The sequence below is a fragment of the Phyllobates terribilis genome, unplaced genomic scaffold, assembly GCF_046119375.1.
Source record: "Phyllobates terribilis strain yellow unplaced genomic scaffold, ASM4611937v1 Scaffold_95__1_contigs__length_6072419, whole genome shotgun sequence".
NCBI lineage: Eukaryota > Metazoa > Chordata > Amphibia > Anura > Dendrobatidae > Phyllobates > Phyllobates terribilis.
Genome location: NW_027362855.1, coordinates 513,748 through 534,671, shown reverse-complemented (window position 1 = coordinate 534,671; position 20,924 = coordinate 513,748).

Here is a 20,924-nt window from a genome sequence, read left to right as displayed (position 1 = left end):
AGGTCGCAGTAGCTTAACAAGACGGTTTAAATGCCCCTTGGAAGAGACGTGCAGGTTGCAGTAGCTTAAGAAGACGGTTTAAATGCCCCTTGGAAAAGAGGTGGAGGTTACAGTAGCTTAACAAGACGGTTTAAATGCCCGTTGAAAGAGACGTGCATGTCGCAGTAGCATAACAAGATTATTAAAATGCCCCTTGGAAGAGCGGTGGCGGTAGCAGTAGCTTAACAAGACGGTTTATATGCCCCTTGGAAGAGTAATGCAGGCCGCAGTAGCTTAACAAGACGGTTTAAATGCCCCTTGGAAGAGACATGCAGGTCGCAGTAGCTTAACAAGACGGTTTAAATGCCCCTTGGAAGAACGGTAAAGGTCGCAGTAGCTTAACAAGACGGTTTAAATGCCCCTTGGAAGAGACGTGCAGGTTGCAGTAGCTTAACAAGACGGTTTAAATGCCCCTTGGAAGAACGGTGGCGGTAGCAGTAGCTTAACAAGACTGTTTAAATGCCCCTTGGAAGAGACGTGAAGGTCGCAGTAGCTTAAAAAGACGGTTTAAATGCCCCTTGGAAGAGACATGCAGGTCGCAGTAGCTTAACATGACTGTTAAAATGCCCCTTGTAAGAGCGATGGCGGTGGCAGTAGCTTAACAAGACGGTTTAAATCCCCCTTGGAAGAGACGTGCAAATTGCAGTAGCTTAAGAAGACGGTTTTAATGCCCCTTGGAAAAGAGGTGGAGGTTACAGTAGCTTAACAAGACGGTATAAATGCCCGTTGAAAGAGACGTGCACGTCGCAGTAGCTTAACAAGACGATTAAAATGCCCCTTGGAAGAGCGGTGGCGGTAGCAGGAGCTTAACAAGACGGTTTAAATGCCCCTAGGAAGAGACGTGCAGGCCGCAGTAGCTTAACAAGACGGTTTAAATGCCCCTTGGAAGAGACATGCAGGTCGCAGTAGCTTAACAAGACGGTTTAAATGCCCCTTGGAAGAACGGTAAAGGTCACAGTAGCTTAACAAGACGGCTTAAATGCCCCTTGGAAGAGACGTGCAGGTTGCAGTAGCTTAACAAGACGATTTAAATGCCCCTTGGAAGAACGGTGGCGGTAGCAGTAGCTTAACAAGACGTTTTAAATGCCCCTTGGAAGAGACGTGCAGGTCGCAGTAGCTTAACAAGACGGTTTAAATGCCCCTTGGAAGAGACATGCAGGTCGCAGTAGCTTAACAAGACTGTTAAAATGCCCCTTGGTAGAGCGGTGGCGGTAGCAGTAGCTTAACAAGACGGTTTAAAAGGCCTTTGGAAGAGACGTGCAGGTCGCAGTAGCTTAACAAGACAGTTTAAATGCCCCTTGGAAGAGACATGCAGGTCGCAGTAGCTTAACAAGATGGTTTAAATGCCCCTTGGAAGAACGGTAAAGGTCGCAGTAGCTTAACAAAACGGTTTAAATGCCCCTTGGAAAAGACGTGCAAGGCGCAGTAGCTTAACAAGACTGTTTAAATGCCCGGTGAAAGAGACGTGCAGGTCGCAGTAGCTTAACAAGACGTTTAAAATGCCCCTTGGAAGAGCGGTGGCTGTAGCAGTAGCTTAACAAGACGGTTTAAATGCCCATTGGAAGGGACGTGCAGGCCGCAGTAGCTTAACAAGACGGTTTAAATGCCATTTGGAAGAGACATGCAGGTCGCAGTAGCTTAACAAGACGGTTTAAATGCCCCATGGAAGAACGGTAAAGGTCGCAGTAGCTTAACAAGACGGTTTAAATGCCCCTTGGAAGAGACGTGCAGGTCGCAGTAGCTTAACAAGACAGTATAAATGCTCCTTGGAAGAGCGGTGGAGGTCGCAGTAGCTTAACAAGACGGTTTAAATGCCCCTTGGAAGAGACATGCAGGTCGCAGTAGCTTAACAAGACGGTTTAAATGCCCCTTGGAAGAGACATGCAGGTCGCAGTAGCTTAACAAGACGGTTTAAATGCCCCTTGGAAAAGACGTGCAAGGCGCAGTAGCTTAACAAGACGCTTTAAATGCCCGGTGAAAGAGACGTGCAGGTCGCAGTAGCTTAACAAGACGTTTAAAATGCCCCTTGGAAGAGCGGTGGCGTTAGCAGTAGCTTAACAAGACGGTTTAAATGCCCCTTGGAAGAGACGTGCAGGTCGCAGTAGCTTAACAAGACAGTATAAATGCCCCTTGGAAGAGCGGTGGGGGTCGCAGTAGCTTAACAAGACGGTTTAAATGCCCCTTGGTTGAGACATGCAGGTCGCAGCAGCTTAGCAAGACGGTTTAAATGCCCCTTGGAAGAGACGTGCAGGTCGCAGTAGCTTATCAAGATGGTTTAAATGCCCCTTGGAGGAGACATGCAGGTCGCAGTAGCTTAACAAGATGGTTTAAATGCCCCTTGGAAAAGACGTACAAGTCGCAGTAGCTTAACAACATGGATTAAATGCCCCTTGAAAGAGACGTGCAGGTCGCAGTAGCTTAACAAGACGTTTTAAATGCCCCTTGGAAGAGAAGTGCAGGTTGCAGTAGCTTAAGAAGACTGTTTAAATGCCCCTTGGAAAAGAGGTGGATCTTATAGTAGCTTAACAAGACGGTTTAAATGCCCGTTGAAAGAGACGTGCACGTCGCAGTAGCTTAACAAGACGATTAAAATGCCCCTTGGAAGAGCGGTGGCGGTAGCAGTAGCTTAAGAAGACGGTTTAAATTCCCCTTGGAAGAGACGTGCAGGTTGCAATAGCTTAAAAAGACGGTTTAAATGCCCCTTGGAAGAACGGTGGCGGTAGCATTAGCTTAACAAGACGGTTTAAATGCCCCTTGGAAGAGACATGCAGGTCGCAGTAGCTTAACAAGACGGTTTAAATGCCCCTTGGAAGAGACATGCAGGTCGCAGTAGCTTAACAAGACTGTTAAAATGCCCCTTGGAAGAGCGGTGGCGGTAGCAGTAGTTAACAAGACGGTTTAAATGCCCCTTGGAAGAGACGTGCAGGTCGCAGTAGCTTAACAAGACGGTTTAAATGCCCCTTGGAAGAGACATGCAGGTCGCAGTAGCTTAACAAGACGGTTTAAATGCCCCTTGGAAGAGCGGTAAAGGTCGCAGTAGCTTAACAAGACGGTTTAAATGTCCCTTGGAAAAGACGTGCAAGGTGCAGTAGCTTAACAAGACGATTTAAATGCCTGTTGAAAGAGACGTGCAGGTCGCAGTAGCTTAACAAGACGGTTTAAATGCCCCTTGGAAGAGACATGCAGGTCGCAGCAGTTTAACAAGACGGTTTAAATGCCCCTTGGAAGAGACATGCAGATCGCAGTAGCTTAACAAGACGGTTTAAATGCCCCTTGGAAGAGCGGTAAAGGTCACAGTAGCTTAACAAGACGGTTTAAATGCCCCTTGGAAAAGACGTGCAAGGCGCAGTAGCTTAACAAGGCTGTTTAAATGCCCGTTGAAAGAGACGTGCAGGTCGCAGTAGCTTAACAAGACGTTTAAAATGCCCCTTGGAAGAGCGGTGGCGGTAGCAGTAGCTTAACAAGACGGTTTAAATGCCCCTTGGAAGAGACGTGCAGGTCGCAGTAGCTTAACAAGACAGTATAAATGCTTCTTGGAAGAGCGGTGGAGGTCGCAGTAGCTTAACAAGACGGTTTAAATGCACCTTGGTTGAGACATGCAGGTCGCAGCAGCTTAACAAGACGGTTTAAATGCCCCTTGGAAGAGACGTGCAGGTCGCAGTAGCTTAACAAGATGGTTTAAATGCCCCTTGGAAGAGACATGCAGGTCGCAGTAGCTTACCAAGACGGTTTAAATGCCCCTTGGTAGAGCGGAGGAGGTCGCAGCAGCTTAACAAGATGGTTTAAATGCCCCTTGGAAAAGACGTACAAGTCGCAGTAGCTTAACAAGACGGATTAAATGCCCCTTGAAACAGATGTGCAGGTCGCAGTAGCTTAACAAGACGGTTAAAATGCCCCTTGAAAGAGCGGTGGCGGTAGCAGTAGCTTAACAAGATGGTTTAAATGCCCCTTGGAAGAGACATGCAGGTCGTATTAGCTTAACAAGACGGTTTAAATGCCCCTTGGAAGAGCGGTGGAGGTCGCAGTAGCTTAACAAGACAGTTTAAATGCCCCTTGGAAGAGACGTGCACGTCGCAGCAGCTTATCAAGACGGTTTAAATGCCCCCTGGAAGAGACTTGCAGGTCGCAGTAGCTTAACAAGACGGTTTAAATGCCCCTTGGAAGTGACGTGCAGGTTGCAGTAGCTTAACAAGATGGTTTAAATGCCCCTTGGAAAAGAGGTGGAGGTTACAGTAGCTTAACAAGACGGTTTAAATGCCCGTTGAAAGACACGTGCACGTCGCAGTATCTTAACAAGACGGCTAAAATGCCCCTTGGAAGAGCGGTGACGGTAGCAGAAGCTTAACAAGACGGTTAAAATGCCCCTTGGAAGAGACGTGAAGGTCGCAGTAGCTTAACAAGATGGTTTAAATGCCCCTTGGAAGAGACATGCAGGTCGCTGTAGCTTAAAAAGACGGTTTAAATGCCCCTTGGAAGAGCGGTAAACGTCGCAGTAGCTTAACAAGACGGTTTAAATGCCCCTTGGAAAAGACGTGCAAGTCGCAGTAGCTTAACAAGACGGTTTAAATGCCCATTGAAAGAGACGTGCAGGTCGCAGTAGCTTAACAAGACGGTTAAAATGCCCCTTGGAAGAGCGGTGGCAGTAGCAGTAGCTTAATATGACGGTTTAAATGCCCCTTGGAAGAGACATGCAGGTCACAGTAGCTTAACAAGACGATTTAAATGCCCCTTGGAAGAGACTTGCAGTTCGCAGTAGCTTAACAAGACGGTTTAAATGCCCCTTGGAAGAAAAGTGCAGGTTGCAGTAGCTTAACAAGAGGGTTTAAATGCCCTTGGAAAAGAGGTGGAGGTTACAGTAGCTTAACAAGACGGTTTAAATGCCCGTTGAAAGAGACGTGCACGTCGCAGTAGCTTAACAAGACGGTTAAAATGCCCCTCGGAAGAGCGGTGGCGGTAGCAGTAGCTTAACAAGACGGTTTAAATGCCCCTTGGAAGAGACGTGCAGGTCGCAGTAGCTTAACAAGACGGTTTAAATGCCCCTTGGAAGAGACATGCAGGTCGCAGTAGCTTAACAAGATGGTTTAAATGCCCCTTGGAAGAGCGGTAAAGGTCGCAGTAGCTTAACAAGACGGTTTAAATGTCCCTTGGAAAAGACGTGTAAGGTGCAGTAGCTTAACAAGACGGTTTAAATGCCTGTTGAAAGAGACGTGCAGGTCGCAGTAGCTTAACAAGACGGTTTAAATGCCCCTTGAAAGAGACATGCAGGTCGCAGTAGCTTAACAAGAAGGTTTAAATGCCCCTTGGAAGAGCGGTAAAGGTCGCAGTAGCTTAACAAGACGGTTTAAATGCCCCTTGGAAAAGACGTGCAGGTTGCAGTAGCTTAACAAGACGGTTTAAATGCCCCTTGGAAAAGAGGTGGAGGTTACAGTAGCTTAACAAGACGGTTTAAATGCCCGTTGAAAGAGACGTGCACGTCGCAGTATCTTAACAAGACGGTTAAAATGCCCCTTGGAAGAGCGGTGACGGTAGCAGTAGCCTAACAAGACGGTTAAAATGCCCCTTGGAAGAGACGTGCATGTCGCAGTAGCTTAACAAGATGGTTTAAATGCCCCTTGGAAGAGACAGGCAGGTCGCAGTAGCTTAACAAGACGGTTTAAATGCCCCTTGGAAGAGCGGTAAACGTCGCAGTAGCTTAACAAGACGGTTTAAATGCCCCTTGGAAAAGACGTGCAAGTCGCAGTAGCTTAACAAGACGGTTTACATGCCCGTTGAAAGAGACGTGCAGGTCGCAGTAGCTTGACAAGACGGGTAAAATGCCCCTTGGAAGAGCGGTGGCAGTAGCAGTAGCTTAACAAGACGGTTTAAATGCCCCTTGGAAGAGACATGCAGGTCACAGTAGCTTAACAAGAGGGTTTACATGCCCCTTGGAAGAGACTTGCAGTTCGCAGTAGCTTAACAAGATGGTTTAAATGCCCCTTGGAAGAAAAGTGCAGGTTGCAGTAGCTTAACAAGACAGTTTAAATGCCCCTTGGAAAAGAGGTGGAGGTTACAGTAGCTTAACAAGACGGTTTAAATGCCCCTTGGTTGAGACATGCAGGTCGCAGCAGCTTAGCAAGACGGTTTAAATGCCCCTTGGAAGAGACGTGCAGGTCGCAGTAGCTTATCAAGATGGTTTAAATGCCCCTTGGAGGAGACATGCAGGTCGCAGTAGCTTAACAAGATGGTTTAAATGCCCCTTGGAAAAGACGTACAAGTCGCAGTAGCTTAACAACATGGATTAAATGCCCCTTGAAAGAGACGTGCAGGTCGCAGTAGCTTAACAAGACGTTTTAAATGCCCCTTGGAAGAGAAGTGCAGGTTGCAGTAGCTTAAGAAGACTGTTTAAATGCCCCTTGGAAAAGAGGTGGATCTTATAGTAGCTTAACAAGACGGTTTAAATGCCCGTTGAAAGAGACGTGCACGTCGCAGTAGCTTAACAAGACGATTAAAATGCCCCTTGGAAGAGCGGTGGCGGTAGCAGTAGCTTAAGAAGACGGTTTAAATTCCCCTTGGAAGAGACGTGCAGGTTGCAATAGCTTAAAAAGACGGTTTAAATGCCCCTTGGAAGAACGGTGGCGGTAGCATTAGCTTAACAAGACGGTTTAAATGCCCCTTGGAAGAGACATGCAGGTCGCAGTAGCTTAACAAGACGGTTTAAATGCCCCTTGGAAGAGACATGCAGGTCGCAGTAGCTTAACAAGACTGTTAAAATGCCCCTTGGAAGAGCGGTGGCGGTAGCAGTAGTTAACAAGACGGTTTAAATGCCCCTTGGAAGAGACGTGCAGGTCGCAGTAGCTTAACAAGACGGTTTAAATGCCCCTTGGAAGAGACATGCAGGTCGCAGTAGCTTAACAAGACGGTTTAAATGCCCCTTGGAAGAGCGGTAAAGGTCGCAGTAGCTTAACAAGACGGTTTAAATGTCCCTTGGAAAAGACGTGCAAGGTGCAGTAGCTTAACAAGACGATTTAAATGCCTGTTGAAAGAGACGTGCAGGTCGCAGTAGCTTAACAAGACGGTTTAAATGCCCCTTGGAAGAGACATGCAGGTCGCAGCAGTTTAACAAGACGGTTTAAATGCCCCTTGGAAGAGACATGCAGATCGCAGTAGCTTAACAAGACGGTTTAAATGCCCCTTGGAAGAGCGGTAAAGGTCACAGTAGCTTAACAAGACGGTTTAAATGCCCCTTGGAAAAGACGTGCAAGGCGCAGTAGCTTAACAAGGCTGTTTAAATGCCCGTTGAAAGAGACGTGCAGGTCGCAGTAGCTTAACAAGACGTTTAAAATGCCCCTTGGAAGAGCGGTGGCGGTAGCAGTAGCTTAACAAGACGGTTTAAATGCCCCTTGGAAGAGACGTGCAGGTCGCAGTAGCTTAACAAGACAGTATAAATGCTTCTTGGAAGAGCGGTGGAGGTCGCAGTAGCTTAACAAGACGGTTTAAATGCACCTTGGTTGAGACATGCAGGTCGCAGCAGCTTAACAAGACGGTTTAAATGCCCCTTGGAAGAGACGTGCAGGTCGCAGTAGCTTAACAAGATGGTTTAAATGCCCCTTGGAAGAGACATGCAGGTCGCAGTAGCTTACCAAGACGGTTTAAATGCCCCTTGGTAGAGCGGAGGAGGTCGCAGCAGCTTAACAAGATGGTTTAAATGCCCCTTGGAAAAGACGTACAAGTCGCAGTAGCTTAACAAGACGGATTAAATGCCCCTTGAAACAGATGTGCAGGTCGCAGTAGCTTAACAAGACGGTTAAAATGCCCCTTGAAAGAGCGGTGGCGGTAGCAGTAGCTTAACAAGATGGTTTAAATGCCCCTTGGAAGAGACATGCAGGTCGTATTAGCTTAACAAGACGGTTTAAATGCCCCTTGGAAGAGCGGTGGAGGTCGCAGTAGCTTAACAAGACAGTTTAAATGCCCCTTGGAAGAGACGTGCACGTCGCAGCAGCTTATCAAGACGGTTTAAATGCCCCCTGGAAGAGACTTGCAGGTCGCAGTAGCTTAACAAGACGGTTTAAATGCCCCTTGGAAGTGACGTGCAGGTTGCAGTAGCTTAACAAGATGGTTTAAATGCCCCTTGGAAAAGAGGTGGAGGTTACAGTAGCTTAACAAGACGGTTTAAATGCCCGTTGAAAGACACGTGCACGTCGCAGTATCTTAACAAGACGGCTAAAATGCCCCTTGGAAGAGCGGTGACGGTAGCAGAAGCTTAACAAGACGGTTAAAATGCCCCTTGGAAGAGACGTGAAGGTCGCAGTAGCTTAACAAGATGGTTTAAATGCCCCTTGGAAGAGACATGCAGGTCGCTGTAGCTTAAAAAGACGGTTTAAATGCCCCTTGGAAGAGCGGTAAACGTCGCAGTAGCTTAACAAGACGGTTTAAATGCCCCTTGGAAAAGACGTGCAAGTCGCAGTAGCTTAACAAGACGGTTTAAATGCCCATTGAAAGAGACGTGCAGGTCGCAGTAGCTTAACAAGACGGTTAAAATGCCCCTTGGAAGAGCGGTGGCAGTAGCAGTAGCTTAATATGACGGTTTAAATGCCCCTTGGAAGAGACATGCAGGTCACAGTAGCTTAACAAGACGATTTAAATGCCCCTTGGAAGAGACTTGCAGTTCGCAGTAGCTTAACAAGACGGTTTAAATGCCCCTTGGAAGAAAAGTGCAGGTTGCAGTAGCTTAACAAGAGGGTTTAAATGCCCTTGGAAAAGAGGTGGAGGTTACAGTAGCTTAACAAGACGGTTTAAATGCCCGTTGAAAGAGACGTGCACGTCGCAGTAGCTTAACAAGACGGTTAAAATGCCCCTCGGAAGAGCGGTGGCGGTAGCAGTAGCTTAACAAGACGGTTTAAATGCCCCTTGGAAGAGACGTGCAGGTCGCAGTAGCTTAACAAGACGGTTTAAATGCCCCTTGGAAGAGACATGCAGGTCGCAGTAGCTTAACAAGATGGTTTAAATGCCCCTTGGAAGAGCGGTAAAGGTCGCAGTAGCTTAACAAGACGGTTTAAATGTCCCTTGGAAAAGACGTGTAAGGTGCAGTAGCTTAACAAGACGGTTTAAATGCCTGTTGAAAGAGACGTGCAGGTCGCAGTAGCTTAACAAGACGGTTTAAATGCCCCTTGAAAGAGACATGCAGGTCGCAGTAGCTTAACAAGAAGGTTTAAATGCCCCTTGGAAGAGCGGTAAAGGTCGCAGTAGCTTAACAAGACGGTTTAAATGCCCCTTGGAAAAGACGTGCAGGTTGCAGTAGCTTAACAAGACGGTTTAAATGCCCCTTGGAAAAGAGGTGGAGGTTACAGTAGCTTAACAAGACGGTTTAAATGCCCGTTGAAAGAGACGTGCACGTCGCAGTATCTTAACAAGACGGTTAAAATGCCCCTTGGAAGAGCGGTGACGGTAGCAGTAGCCTAACAAGACGGTTAAAATGCCCCTTGGAAGAGACGTGCATGTCGCAGTAGCTTAACAAGATGGTTTAAATGCCCCTTGGAAGAGACAGGCAGGTCGCAGTAGCTTAACAAGACGGTTTAAATGCCCCTTGGAAGAGCGGTAAACGTCGCAGTAGCTTAACAAGACGGTTTAAATGCCCCTTGGAAAAGACGTGCAAGTCGCAGTAGCTTAACAAGACGGTTTACATGCCCGTTGAAAGAGACGTGCAGGTCGCAGTAGCTTGACAAGACGGGTAAAATGCCCCTTGGAAGAGCGGTGGCAGTAGCAGTAGCTTAACAAGACGGTTTAAATGCCCCTTGGAAGAGACATGCAGGTCACAGTAGCTTAACAAGAGGGTTTACATGCCCCTTGGAAGAGACTTGCAGTTCGCAGTAGCTTAACAAGATGGTTTAAATGCCCCTTGGAAGAAAAGTGCAGGTTGCAGTAGCTTAACAAGACAGTTTAAATGCCCCTTGGAAAAGAGGTGGAGGTTACAGTAGCTTAACAAGACGGTTTAAATGCCCGTTGAAAGAGACGTGCACGTCGCAGTAGCTTAACAAGACGGTTAAAATGCCCCTTGGAAGAGCGGTGGCGGTAGCAGTAGCTTAACAAGACGGTTTAAATGCCCCTTGGAAGAGACGTGCAGGTCGCAGTAGCTTAACAAGACGGTTTAAATGCCCCTTGGAAGAGACGTGCAGGTCGCAGTAGCTTAACAAGACGTTTAAAAGGCCCCTTGGAAGAGCGGTGGCGGTAGCAGTAGCTTAACAAGATGGTTTAAATGCCCCTTGGAAGAGACGTGCAGGTTGCAGTAGCTTAACAAGACAGTATAAATGCTCCTTGCAAGAGCGGTGGAGGTCGCAGTAGCTTAACAAGACGGTTTAAATATGCCTTGGAAGAGACATGCAGGTCGCAGTAGCTTAACAAGACTGTTAAAACGCCCCTTGGAAGAGCGGAGGCGGTAGCAGTAGCTTAACAAGACGGTTTAAATGCCCCTTGGAAGAGACGTGCAGGTCGCAGTAGCTTAACAAGACGGTTTAAATGCCCCTTGGAAGAGACATGCAGGTCGCAGTAGCTTAACAAGACGGTTTAAATGCCCCTTGGAAAAGACGTGCAAGGCGCTGTAGCTTAACAAGACACTTTAAATGCCCGTTGAAAGAGACGTGCAGGTCGCAGTAGCTTAACAAGACGTTTAAAGTGCCCCTTGGAAGAGCGGTGGTGGTAGCATTAGCTTAACAAGACGGTTTAAATGCCCCTTGGAAGAGACGTGCAGGTCGCAGTAGCTTAACAAGACAGTATAAATGCCCCTTGGAAGAGCGGTGGGGGTCGCAGTAGCTTAACAAGAAGGTTTAAATGCCCCTTGGTTGAGACATGCAGGTCGCAGCAGCTTAGCAAGACGGTTTAAATGCCCCTTGGAAGAGACGTGCAGGTCGCAGTAGCTTAACAAGATGGTTTAAATGCCCCTTGGAAGAGACATGCAGGTCGCAGTAGCTTAACAAGATGGTTTAAATGCCCCTTGGAAAAGACGTAACGTACAAGTCGCAGTAGCTTAACAGCACGGATTAAATGCCCCTTGAAAGAGACGTGCAGGTCGCAGTAGCTTAACAAGACGGTTTAAATGCCCCTTGGAAGAAAAGTGCAGGTTGCAGTAGCTTAACAAGACAGTTTAAATGCCCCTTGGAAAAGAGGTGGAGGTTACAGTAGCTTAACAAGACGGTTTAAATGCCCGTTGAAAGAGACGTGCACGTCGCAGTAGCTTATCAAGACGGTTAAAATGCCCCTTGGAAGAGCGGTGGCGGTAGCAGTAGCTTAACAAGACGGTTTAAATGCCCCTTGGAAGAGACGTGCAGGTCGCAGTAGCTTAACAAGACGGTTTAAATGCCCCTTGGAAGAGACATGCAGGTCGCAGTAGCTTAACAAGACAGTATAAATGCTACTTGGAAGAGCGGTGGAGGTCGCAGTAGCTTAACAAGACGGTTTAAATGCCCCTTGGTTGAGACATGCAGGTCGCAGCAGCTAAACAAGATGGTTTAAATGCCTCTTGGAAGAGACGTGCAGGTCGCAGTAGCTTAACAAGATGGTTTAAATGCCCCTTGGAAGAGACATGCAGGTCGCAGTAGCTTAACAAGACGGTTTAAATGCCCCTTGGAAGAGCGGAAGAGGTCGCAGCAGCTTAACAAGATGGTTTAAATGCCCCTTGGAAAAAACGTACAAGTCGCAGTAGCTTAACAAGACGGATTAAATGCCCCTTGAAACAGATGTGCAGGTCGCAGTAGCTTAACAAGACGGTTAAAATGCCCCTTGAAAGAGCGGTGGAGGTCGCAGTAGCTTAACAAGACGGTTTAAATGCCCCTTGGAAGAGACGTGCAGGTCGCAGTAGCTTAACAAGAAAGTATAAATGCCCCTTGGAAGAGCGGTGGGGGTCGCAGTAGCTTAACAAGATGGTTTAAATGCCCCTTGGTTGAGACATTCAGGTCGCAGCAGCTTAGCAAGACGGTTTAAATGCCCCTTGCAAGAGACGTTCAGGTTGCAGTAGCTTAACAAGACAGTTTAAATGCCCCTTGGAAAAGAGGTGGAGGTTACAGTAGCTTAACAAGACGGTTTAAATTCCCCTTGGAAGAGCGGTGGCGGTAGCAGTAGCTTAACAAGACGGTTTAAATGCCCCTTGGAAGAGACGTGCAGGTCGCAGTAGCTTAACAAGACGGTTTAAATGCCATTTGGAAGAGACATGCAGGTCGCAGTAGCTTAACAAGACTGTTAAAATGCCCCTTGGAAGAGCGGTGGCGGTAGCAGTAGCTCAACAAGACGGTTTAAATGCCCCTTGGAAGAGACGTGCAGGTCGCAGTAGCTTAACAAGACGGTTTAAATGCCCCTTGGAAGAGACATGCAGGTCGCAGTAGCTTAACAAGATGGTTTAAATGCCCCTTTGAAGAGCGGTGGCGGTAGCAGTAGCTTAACAAGACGGTTTAAATGCCCCTTGGAAGAGACGTGCAGGTCGCAGTAGCTTAACAAGACAGTATAAATGCTCCTTGGAAGAGCGGTGGAGGTCGCAGTAGCTTAACAAGACGGTTTAAATTCCCTTTGCAAGAGACATGCAGGTCGCAGTAGCTTAACAAGACTGTTAAAATGCACCTTGGAAGAGCGGAGGCGGTAGCAGTAGCTTAACAAGACGGTTTAAATGCCCCTTGGAAGAGACGTGCAGGTCGCAGTAGCTTAACAAGACGGTTTAAATGCCCCTTGGAAGAGACATGCAGGTCGCAGTAGCTTAACAAGACGGTTTAAATGCCCCTTGGAAAAGACGTGCAAGGCGCAGTAGCTTAACAAGACACTTTAAATGACCGTTGAAAGAGACGTGCAGGTCGCAGTAGCTTAACAAGACGTTGAAAATGCCCCTTGGAAGAGCGGTGGCGGTAGCAGTAGCTTAACAAGACGGTTTAAATGCCCCTTGGAAGAGACGTGCAGGTCGCAGTAGCTTAACAAGACAGTATAAATGCCCCTTGGAAGAGCGGTGGGGGTCGCAGTAGCTTAACAAGACGGTTTAAATGCCCCTTGGTTGAGACATGCAGGTCGCAGCAGCTTAGCAAGACGGTTTAAATGCCCCTTGGAAGAGACGTGCAGGTCGCAGTAGCTTAACAAGATGGTTTAAATGCCCCTTGGAAGAGACATGCAGGTCGCAGTAGCTTAACAAGATGGTTTAAATGCCCCTTGGAAAAGACGTACAAGTCGCAGTAGATTAACAACACGGATTAAATGCCCCTTGAAAGAGACGTGCAGGTCGCAGTAGCTTAACAAGACGGTTTAAATGCCCCTTGGAAGAGACGTGCAGGTTGCAGTAGCTTAAGAAGACGGTTTAAATGCCCCTTGGAAAAGAGGTGGAGGTTACAGTAGCTTAACAAGACGGTTTAAATGCCCGTTGAAAGAGACGTGCACGTCGCAGTAGCTTAACAAGACGATTAAAATGCCCCTTGGAAGAGCGGTGGCGGTAGCAGTAGCTTAAGAAGACGGTTTAAATGCCCCTTGGAAGAGACGTGCAGGCCGCAGTAGCTTAACAAGACGGTTTAAATGCCCCTTGGAAGAGACATGCAGGTCGCAGTAGCTTAACAAGATGGTTTAAATGCCCCTTGGAACAACGGCAAAGGTCGCAGTAGCTTAACAAGACGGTTGAAATGCCCCTTGGAAGAGACGTGCCGGTTGCATTAGCTTAACAAGACGGTTTAAATGCCCCTTGGAAGAACGGTGGCGGTAGCAGTAGCTTAACAAGACGGTTTAAATGCCCCTTGGAAGAGACATGCAGGTCGCAGTAGCTTAACAAGACGGTTTAAATGCCCCTTGGAAGAGACATGCAGGTCGCAGTAGCTTAACAAGACTGTTAAAATGCCCCTTGGAAGAGCGTTGGCGGTAGCAGTAGCTTAACAAGACGATTTAAATGCCCCTTGGAAGAGACGTGCAGGTCGCAGTAGCTTAACAAGACGGTTTAAATGCCCCTTGGAACAGACATGCAGGTCGCAGTAGCTTAACAAGACGGTTTAAATGCCCCTTGGAAGAGCGGTAAAGGTCGCAGTAGCTTAACAAGACGGTTTAAATGCCCCTTGGAAAAGACGTGCAAGGCGCAGTAGCTTAACAAGACTGTTTAAATGCCCGTTGAAAGAGACGTGCAGGTCGCAGTAGCTTAACAAGACGTTTAAAATGCCCCTTGCAAGAGCGGTGGCGGTAGCAGTAGCTTAACAAGATGGTTTAAATGCCCCTTGGAAGAGACGTACAGGTCGCAGTAGCTTAAAAAGACGGTTTGAATGCCCCTTGGTTGAGACATGCAGGTCGCAGCAGCTTAACAAGACGGTTTAAATGCCCCTTGGAAGAGACATGCAGGTCGCAGTAGCTTAACAAGATGGTTTAAATGCCCCTTGGAAGAGACATGCAGGTCGCAGTAGCTTAACAAGACGGTTTAAATGCCCCTTGGAAGAGTGGAGGAGGTCGCAGCAGCTTAACAAGATGGTTTAAATGCCCCTTGGAAAAGACGTACAAGTCGCAGTATCTTAACAAGACGGTTAAAATGCCCCTTGGAAGAGCGTTGACGGTAGCAGTAGCTTAACAAGAGGGTTAAAATGCCCCTTGGAAGAGACGTGCAGGTCGCAGTAGCTTAACAAGATGGTTTAAATGCCCCTTGGAAGAGACATGCAGGTCGCAGTAGCTTAACAAGACGGTTTAAATGCCCCTTGGAAGAGCGGTAAACGTCGCAGTAGCTTAACAAGACGGTTTAAATGCCCCTTGGAAAAGACGTGCAAGTCGCAGTAGCTTAACAAGACCGTTTAAATGCCCGTTGAAAGAGACGTGCAGGTCGCAGTAGCTTAACAAGACGGTTAAAATGCCCCTTGGAAGAGCGGTGGCAGTAGCAGTAGCTTAACAAGACGGTTTAAATGCCCCTTGGAAGAGACATGCAGGTCACAGTAGCTTAACAAGACGGTTTACATGCCCCTTGGAAGAGACTTGCAGTTCGCAGTAGCTTAACAAGACGGTTTAAATGCCCCTTGGAAGAAAAGTGCAGGTTGCAGTAGCTTAACAAGACGGTTTAAATGCCCCTTGGAAAAGAGGTGGAGGTTACAGTAGCTTAACAAGACGGTTTAAATGCCCGTTGAAAGAGACGTGCACGTCGCAGTAGCTTAACAAGACGGTTAAAATGCCCCTTGGAAGAGCGGTGGCGGTAGCAGTAGCTTAACAAGACGGTTTAAATGCCCCTTGGAAGAGACGTGTAGGTCGCAGTAGCTTAACAAGATGGTTTAAATGCCCCTTGGAAGAGACATGCAGGTCGCAGTAGCTTAACAAGACAGTATAAATGCTCCTTGGAAGAGCGGTGGAGGTCGCAGTAGCTTAACAAAACGGTTTAAATGCCCCTTGGAAGAGACATGCAGGTCGCAGTAGCTTAACAAGAGGGTTTAAATGCCCCTTGGAACAACGGCAAAGGTCGCAGTAGCTTAACAAGACGGTTGAAATGCCCCTTGGAAGAGACGTGCAGGTTGCAGTAGCTTAACAAGACGGTTTAAATGCCCCTTGGAAGAACGGTGGCGGTAGCAGTAGCTTAACAAGATGGTTTAAATGCCCCTTGGAAGAGACATGCAGGTCGCAGTAGCTTAACAAGACGGTTTAAATGCCCCTTGGAAGAGACATGCAGGTCGCAGTAGCTTAACAAGACTGTTAAAATGCCCCTTGGAAGAGCGTTGGCGGTAGCAGTAGCTTAACAAGACGATTTAAATGCCCCTTGGAAGAGACGTGCAGGTCGCAGTAGCTTAACAAGACGTTTTAAATGCCCCTTGGAACAGACATCCAGGTCGCAGTAGCTTAACAAGACGGTTTAAATGCCCCTTGGAAGAGCGGTAAAGGTCGCAGTAGCTTAACAAGACGGTTTAAATGCCCCTTGGAAAAGACGTGCAAGGCGCAGTAGCTTAACAAGACTGTTTAAATGCCCGTTGAAAGAGACGTGCAGGTCGCAGTAGCTTAACAAGACGTTTAAAATGCCCCTTGCAAGAGCGGTGGCGGTAGCAGTAGCTTAACAAGACGGTTTAAATGCCCCTTGGAAGAGACATGCAGGTCGCAGTAGCTTAAAAAGACAGTATAAATGCTCCTTGGAAGAGCGGTGGAGGTCGCAGTAGCTTAACAAGACGGTTTGAATGCCCCTTGGTTGAGACATGCAGGTCGCAGCAGCTTAACAAGACGGTTTAAATGCCCCTTGGAAGAGACGTGCAGGTCGCAGTAGCTTAACAAGATGGTTTAAATGCCCCTTGGAAGAGACATGCAGGTCGCAGTAGCTTAACAAGACGGTTTAAATGCCCCTTGGAAGAGTGGAGGAGGTCGCAGCAGCTTAACAAGATGGTTTAAATGCCCCTTGGAAAAGACGTGCAAGGCGCAGTAGCTTAACAAGACGGTTTAAATGCCCCTTGGAAGAGACATGCAGGTCGCAGTAGCTTAACAAGACGGTTTAAATGCCACTTGGAAGAACGGTAAAGGTCGCAGTAGCTTAACAAGACGGTTTAAATGCCCCTGGAAGAGACGTGCAGGTTGCAGTGGCTTAACAAGACGGTTTAAATGCCCCTTGGAAGAACGGTGGCGGTAGCAGTAACTTAACAAGACGGTTTAAATGCCCCTTGGAAGAGACGTGGAGGTCGCAGTAGCTTAACAAGACGGTTTAAATGCCCCTTGGAAAAGACGTGCATGGCGCAGTAGCTTAATAAGACTGTTTAAATGCCCGTTGAAAGAGACGTGCAGGTCGCAGTAGCTTAACAAGACGTTTAAAATGCCACTTGGAAGAGCGGTGGTGGTAGCAGTAGCTTAACAAGACGGTTTAAATGCCCCTTGGAAGAGACATGCAGGTTGCAGTAGCTTAACAAGACTGTTAAAATGCCCCTTGGAAGAGCGGAGGCGGTAGCAGTAGCTTAACAAGACGGTTTAAATGCCCCTTGGAAGAGACGTGCAGGTCGCAGTAGCTTAAAAAGACGGTTTAAATGCCCCTTGGAAGAGACATGCAGGTCGCAGTAGCTTAACAAGACTGTGTAAATGCCCCTTGGAAAAGACGTGCAAGGCGCAGTAGCTTAACAAGATGGTTTAAATGCCCCTTGGAAGAGACATGCAGGTCGCAGTAGCTTAACAAGTTGGTTTAAATGCCCCTTGGAAGAGACGTGCAGGTTGCAGTAGCTTAAGAAGACGGTTTAAATGCCCCTTGGAAAAGAGGTGGAGGTTACAGTAGCTTAACAAGACGGTTTAAATGCCCGTTGAAAGAGACGTGCACGTCGCAGTAGCTTAACAAGACGATTAAAATGCCCCTTGGAAGAGCGGTGGCGGTAGCAGTAGCTTAAGAAGACGGTTTAAATGACCCTTGGAAGAGACGTGCAGGCCGCAGTAGCTTAACAAGACGGTTTAAATGCCCCTTGGAAGAGACATGCAGGTCGCAGTAGCTTAACAAGACGGTTTAAATGCCCCTTGGAAGAAAGGTGGCGGTAGCAGTAGTTTAACAAGACGGTTTAAATGCCCCTTGGAAGAGACATGCAGGTCGCAGTAGCTTAACAAGACGGTTTAAATGCCCCTTGGAAGAGACATGCAGGTCGCAGTAGCTTAACAAGACGGTTTAAATGCCCCTTGGAAGAGACATGCAGGTCGCAGTAGCTTAACAAGACGGTTTAAATGCCCCTTGGAAGAGACATGCAGGTCGCAGTAGCTTAACAAGACGGTTTAAATGCCCCTTGGAAGAGACATGCAGGTCGCAGTAGCTTAACAAGACGGTTTAAATGCCCCTTGGAAGAGACATGCAGGTCGCAGTAGCTTTACAAGACGGTTTAAATGCCCCTTGGAAGAGACATGCAGGTCGCAGTAGCTTAACAAGACGGTTTAAATGCCCCTTGGAATAGACATGCAGGTCGCAGTAGCTTAACAAGACGGTTTAAATGCCCCTTGGAAGAGCGGTAAACGTCGCAGTAGCTTAACAAGATGGTTTAAATGCCCCTTGGAAAAGACGTGGAAGTCGCAGTAGCTTAACAAGACGGTTTAAATGCCCGTTGAAAGAGACGTGCACATCACAGTATCTTAACAAGACGGTTAAAATGCCCCTTGGAAGAGCTGTGGCGGTAGCAGTAGCTTAACAAGACGGTTAAAATGCCCCTTGGAAGAGACGTGCAGGTCGCAGTAGCTTAACAAGATGGTTTAAATGCCCCTTGGAAGAGACATGCAGGTCGCAGTAGCTTAACAAGACGGTTTAAATGCCCCTTGGAAGAGCGGTAAACGTCGCAGTAGCTTAACAAGATGGTTTAAATGCCCCTTGGAAAAGACGTGCAAGTCGCAGTAGCTTAACAAGACGGTTTAAATGCCCGTTGAAAGAGACGTGCAGGTCGCAGTAGCTTAACAAGATGGTTAAAATGCCCCTTGGAAGAGCGGTGGCAGTAGCAGTAGCTTAACAAGACGGTTTAAATGCCCCTTGGAAGAGACATGCAGGTCACAGTAGCTTAACAAGATGGTTTAAATGCCCCTTGGAAGAGCGGTAAAGGGCGCAGTAGCTTAACAAGACGGTTTAAATGCCCGTTGAAAGAGACGTGCAGGTCGCAGTAGCTTAACAAGACGGTTAAAATGCCCCTTGGAAGAGCGGTGGCAGTAGCAGAAGCTTAACAAGACGGTTTAAATGCCCCTTGGAAGAGACATGCAGGTCGCAGTAGCTTAACAAGACTGTTAAAATGCCCCTTGGAAGAGCGGTGGCGGTAGCAGTAGCATAACAAGATGGTTTAAATGCCCCTTGGAAGAGACGTGCAGGTCGCAGTAGCTTAACAAGACGGTTTAAATTCCCCTTGGAAGAGACATGCAGGTCGCAGTAGCTTAACAAGATGGTTTAAATGCCCCTTGGAAGAGCGGTAAAGGTCGCAGTAGCTTAACAAGACGGTTTAAATGCCCCTTAGAAAAGACGTGCAAGGCGCAGTAGCTTAACAAGACTGTTTAAATGCCCGTTGAAAGAGACGTGCAGGTCGCAGTAGCTTAACAAGACGTTTAAAATGCCCCTTGGAAGAGCGGTGGTGGTAGCAGTAGCTTAACAAGACGGTTTAAATGCCCATTGGAAGAGACGTGCAGGTCGCAGTAGCTTAACAAGACAGTATAAATGCTCCTTGGAAGAGCGGTGGAGGTCGCAGTAGCTTAACAAGACGGTTTAAATTCCCCTTGGAAGAGACATGCAGGTCGCAGTAGCTTAACAAGACTGTTAAAATGACCCTTGGAAGAGCGGAGGCGGTAGCAGTAGCTTAACAAGACGGTTTAAATGCCCCTTGGAAGAGACATGCAGGTCGCAGTAGCTTAACAAGATGGTTTAAATGCCCCTTGGAAAAGACGTACAAGTCGCAGTAGCTTAACAAGACTGTTAAAATGACCCTTGGAAGAGCGGAGGCGGTAGCAGTAGCTTAACAAGACGGTTTAAATGCTCCTTGGAAGAGACATGCAGGTCGCAGTAGCTTAACAAGACGGTTTAAATGCCCCTTGGTTGAGACATGCAGGTCGCAGCAGCTTAGCAAGACGGTTTAAATGCCCCTTGGAAGAGACGTGCAGGTTGCAGTAGCTTAACAAGATGGTTTAAATGCCCCTTGGAAGAGACATGCAGGTCGCAGTAGCTTAACAAGATGGTTTAAATGCCCCTTGGAAAAGAAGTACAAGTCGCAGTAGCTTAACAACACGGATTAAATGCCCCTTGAAAGAGACGTGCAGGTCGCAGTAGCTTAACAAGACGGTTTAAATGCCCCTTGGAAGAGACGTGCAGGTTGCAGTAGCTTAAGAACACGGTTTAAATGCCCCTTGGAAAAGAGGTGGAGGTTACAGTAGCTTAACAAGACGGTTTAAATGCCCGTTGAAAGAGACATGCAGGCCGCAGTAGCTTAACAAGACGGTTTAAATGCCCCTTGGAAGAGACATGCAGGTCGCAGTAGCTTAACAAGATGGTTTAAATGCCCCTTGGAAGAACGGTAAAGGTCGCAGTAGCTTAACAAGACGGTTTAAATGTCCCTTGGAAGAGACGTGCAGGTTGCAGTAGCTTAACAAGATGGTTTAAATGCCCCTTGGAAGAATGGTGGCGGTAGCAGTAGCTTAACAAGACGGTTTAAATGTCCCTTGGAAGAGACGTGCAGGTCGCAGTAGCTTAACAAGACTGTTTAAATGCCCCTTGGAAGAGACATGCAGGTCGCAGTAGCTTAACAAGACGGTTTTAATGCCCCTTGGAAGAGCGGTAAAGGTCGCAGTAGCTTAACAAGCCGGTTTAAATGCCCCTTGGAAAAGACATGCAAGGCGCAGTAGCTTAACAAGACTGTTTAAATGCCCGTTGAAAGAGACGTGCAGGTCGCAGTAGCTTAATAAGACTTTTAAAATGCCCCTTGGAAGAGCGGTGGCGGTAGCAGTGGCTTAACAAGACGGTTTAAATGCCACTTGGAAGAGACGTGCAGGTCGCAGTAGCTTAACAAGACAGCATAAATGCTCCTTGGAAGAGCGGTGGATGTCGCAGTAGCTTAACAAGACGGTTTAAATGCCCCTTGGTTGAGACATGCAGGTCGCAGCAGCTTATCAAGACGGTTTAAATGCCCCTTGGAAGAGACGTGCAGGTCGCAGTAGCTTAACAAGATGGTTTAAATGCCCCTTGGAAGAGACATGCAGGTCGCAGTAGCTTAACAAGACGGATTAAATGCCCCTTGGAAAAGACGTACAAGTCGCAGTAGCTTAACAAGACGGATTAAATGACCCTTGAAACAGATGTGCAGGTCGCAGTAGCTTAACAAGACGGTTTAAATGCCCATTGGAAGAGACGTGCAGGTCGCAGTAGCTTAACAAGACAGTATAAATGCTCCATGGAAGAGCGGTGGAGGTCGCAGTAGCTTAACAAGACGGTTTAAATTCCCCTTGGAAGAGACATGCAGGTCGCAGTAGTTTAACAA